The 3,558-nt window shown below is 31.1% G+C and overlaps 1 protein-coding gene and 2 long non-coding RNA genes across 4 annotated transcripts in view; 2 read left to right on the top strand and 1 right to left on the bottom strand.

Annotated features, from left to right (window-relative positions):
* LOC17898407 (probable leucine-rich repeat receptor-like protein kinase At1g35710) overlaps positions 1 to 3,558 on the bottom strand; it is a 20,074-nt gene that overhangs the window by 7,809 nt on the left and 8,707 nt on the right. The gene's annotated exons all lie outside the window — the stretch shown is intronic.
* Positions 1,857 to 2,427, top strand: LOC17900535. Of its 2 annotated transcripts, none has more exons than XR_002832509.1 (3): positions 1,857 to 1,894; positions 2,017 to 2,202; positions 2,345 to 2,427. It is a non-coding gene; the product is annotated as an uncharacterized LOC17900535 (long non-coding RNA). The 2 variants fall into 2 exon arrangements; XR_002832508.1 differs by having other exon boundaries at positions 2,286 to 2,420.
* LOC111828743 lies at positions 2,517 to 3,060 on the top strand. The gene is made up of 3 exons (XR_002832510.1): positions 2,517 to 2,570; positions 2,788 to 2,844; positions 2,928 to 3,060. It is a non-coding gene; the product is annotated as an uncharacterized LOC111828743 (long non-coding RNA).

The following is a 3,558-nucleotide window of genomic DNA, read 5'->3' as shown; positions in this document are numbered from 1 at the left end:
TCACTACATTATGATGAGGAGGCTGAAGACTAAAGGAAACAACTTGTGGTTCAGAATCGCTTCACAACCAACACGTTTCTCAATGAGAGAATTTTTTTCTCTCAACAGGTATTCCATATATATTTTACATCTTTGTTTAATTTCTGCCAGTTATAAAAAGTTTTTATAAGGTTTTTATAAGGTTTTTATAAGGTATATACATATCATTTGAATGTGAAAATAAACGAATTCTTTGAAAACTTGTTTATAAGTATTTTATAAGGTTTTTATAAGGTTTTATAAGGTTCTTATAAGGTTTATATAAGATTTTTATAAGGTTTTTATAAGGTATGTACATATCATTTGAATGTGAAATAAACAAATTATTTGAAAACTTGTTTATAAAGTTTTTATAAGGTTTTTATAAGGTTCTTATAAGGTTTTTATAAGGTTTTTATAAGGTTTTTATAAGGTTTTTATAAGGTATGTACATATCATTTGAATGTCAAATAAACATTATTTGAAAACTTGTTTATAAGGTTTTTATAAGGTTTTATAAGGTTTTAATAAGGTATGTACATATCATTTGAATGTGAAATATACGAAATTTATGAGTAGATTGAAAATACTAACCTCATTGTTTAATAAATCACAGGTATTCATTGTGAAAAGCTTGATACAGATCAAAGTAGGAAGGGGAAAAAACCTGCTAAGAAACCCTACAGTTGGACGTCGCGAAAAGATTTGACCTTGAGTAATTTGGAGAATTACTTGTTTTCTGAACCAAAGGATATAACTGATTTGGAGAAAACAGAGGAAACAGAGGCGCCGATGGAAGAGGATGAAAAGCTTTGCCTTGCAGCTGTCATCCTTACAGAAGCATTCTTGATGACGCCTCATTCATTAGAGAAAATCCCAAGTTCAAGACTTCACCATGCATCCGATTTTGAGGCGTATACATCTTTGGCATGGGGAAAAGAAGCCTACAACGTCTTGTCTACAAGTATCAAGAGGATGGATACCAATACATGGGCAAGAGGCCAATATGAAGTCAAAGGTTTTCCTTTGGCTTTATTGATCTGGTCATTCAGCGCTGTACCACTTTTTGGAGCGTCGTTTGCTGTATGCAACGACACGTCAAAGTGTGTTTATCCTCTATACTCTAACTGGGAATCTTCGTTAACTCCAAGATTAGATCAAATCGTGGATGCCATTCAATCATCGGATTGTGTAAGTTTTCATTCCTTTTATAACACTTTTTATTTGGTGATGAGCATTAATTGTATAAGGTTTTATATGGTTTTTAAAAGTATCATAGAGTTATTTAGGGTTTTATAAGGGATTTATAAGGATTTTATAAGCGTTTACAACCATTGTAAGGATTTTATAAGGGTTTTATAAGGATTTTATAAGGATTTTATAAGGGTTTTATAAGGATTTACAATCATTGTATATCCATTTTAAAAAGCTTTTAAAACCTTTGTTATTTATTTTTCTAGATTGAGGTCAAATCTATTATTGGAGATCCAGAGGAATACAAACACCTAGTAGAAGAAACTCATGTAGACGACAAAGAGTTTGAAGATATCGTACACTTGGTGATGAGAGGCTACAGATTAAAGGAGATTGATTGGAGGAACAAAATTGTTGAATACATTTCTGCGGAGGCAGAGTTGGGGCAGCAATTGTCAGATTCTGCCAAACTGGACAAGATCCTTAAACTAGTTGCGGACTTCAACAGAAGATTAGAAATACTTGAAGTGGTTCTAAAAGTCAGAAACAACGTGGGGACATATAACGAGGTAAAATATTTGTAAATTTTAATTAATAAAAAGTTTGGGTTGTTTCCTATGATAATTTCTTACTTTTCTTATCGCAGTCCGAGCTTGAAGGAGACAAAGATAAAAGTGAAGAGGTTAGTATATATTTTTTAAAGGTTTTATATGGTTTTTAAAAGGCTTATAAGGGTTTTATATAATTTTTAATAGGGTTTTTGAAAATTTGGGATACTTTGCCTGGTTCTTTATTTTTGTGTAGCACGCTGGACAAAGTAATCCTCATGAAGATACTGGGAAAGAAGATAGGGTTTTTGATGAAAATGTGAATAGCACTTTTGAAGATTCATTTCGTCAAGCAAACACCCAAGATGGAAGTTATGACGGCGACGATGAAAATACTGAAAAGAGTGGCAATTATGATAATGCAGAAGAAGGAACACCAAGGGTATGATGATATAGTTTTTTATAAGTATACTAAATTCCTTTTAAAAGCCTTTTTGTAAAATTTTAGAGTGATTATGTTTGAAGGATAAATCCAATACTCCAAGTCATTCTACACCAAAGTTCAATCTCTTTTCTCAAGAAAGTCAAGGTAGCGGAAAGGATAAGAAAAACAGTCAACAGAAAGCAGGAAGCAGTAAAAAGAAAGTTGTTAGAGAGAAAAAGCAGGTTAGTGTTCTATTCTTTATAAGGATGTTATGAGATTAATGATTTTTAAAGAAGTTACACTAAGCATGATTAATTTGTTTTGATCTACAGAAAAAGTGTAAAGAATGAGACAATGCTGAAGAAAATGTTTCTGAAAGAAAAGAGGTTAGTATCAGATTTTTAAATATTTTATAAGGTCTTTATATGCTTATTAAACTGTGAATATAAGGTTTTTATAAGGCCTAAAGGAGATTTTATAATGTTTACCAAGAGTTTATCAGGTTTTTATATGGTTTTTATCAAGAGTTTATCAGGTTTTATAAAAAATGTTCCATACTTGGATTAAATGGTTTACAAAATGTGTTCGTTTGGTTCATTGCAGCAAAAGAAGCGTAAAACAAGTGACAATCAAGATGTTGATGATACAACAAAAGCTATGGTTAGTTTGCAATTAAAAATATTACAATAGTTATTACAATTGAAAATCGATAAAATGCTGGATTTTTACTTTATTTTGTTCAGCCACGAAGAAAGAAGAATAAAGCTGATAATGTTGGTGAAGTAAAAAGGAAAAGTGAACGAAACCATGCTCCATCAATTCACACTCAGTGGCCTTACACGGCTGAGAAGAAAAGGCACCCAATTGTTCATCCCTTTGAAAAAATTGATACACCACGGGTAGAACTATTGGCTAAATGGAAGAGTTCAAGGAAAACAAAGTAAGTTTCAGTTTTATTTGACAAAATAAGAAATGGAATTCCGTTTAGTTGTTTATAAGTGTTTTAAAAGCTGTAAATATGTTGTGTTCGTTTTTAGGCCTCTAACAATTCTAGGTAACAAAGTTGATGCCAAGTGGTTCACAACACTTGAGACGCCAGGAAAATCAATAAAAGCAGCTGTAAGTTTTCTAACAGTAGTTTTAATTTGTTTTATAAGTTTTTTATAAGGCTTTTATAAGTTTTAGAATTGACTTTTCAGTTTACTTTTTTGAGAACATTATAAAAACCGTTTAAAAGACTTATATGTAAATTTGTGAGAACCTAACTTTATAAAAACCGTATAAAAGCCTTATAAAAACTAACAATAATTTTAGCCCTTTCTCTAATGTTGTTGATCTGACTTTGATTTTGTTTTTGTTGAGTTTAGCATATTG

This window comes from Capsella rubella, unplaced genomic scaffold (genome assembly GCF_000375325.1).
Source record: "Capsella rubella cultivar Monte Gargano unplaced genomic scaffold, Caprub1_0 scaffold_1, whole genome shotgun sequence".
NCBI classification, from domain to species: Eukaryota; Viridiplantae; Streptophyta; class Magnoliopsida; order Brassicales; family Brassicaceae; genus Capsella; species Capsella rubella.
This window is presented reverse-complemented; position numbering and strand designations above follow the sequence as displayed.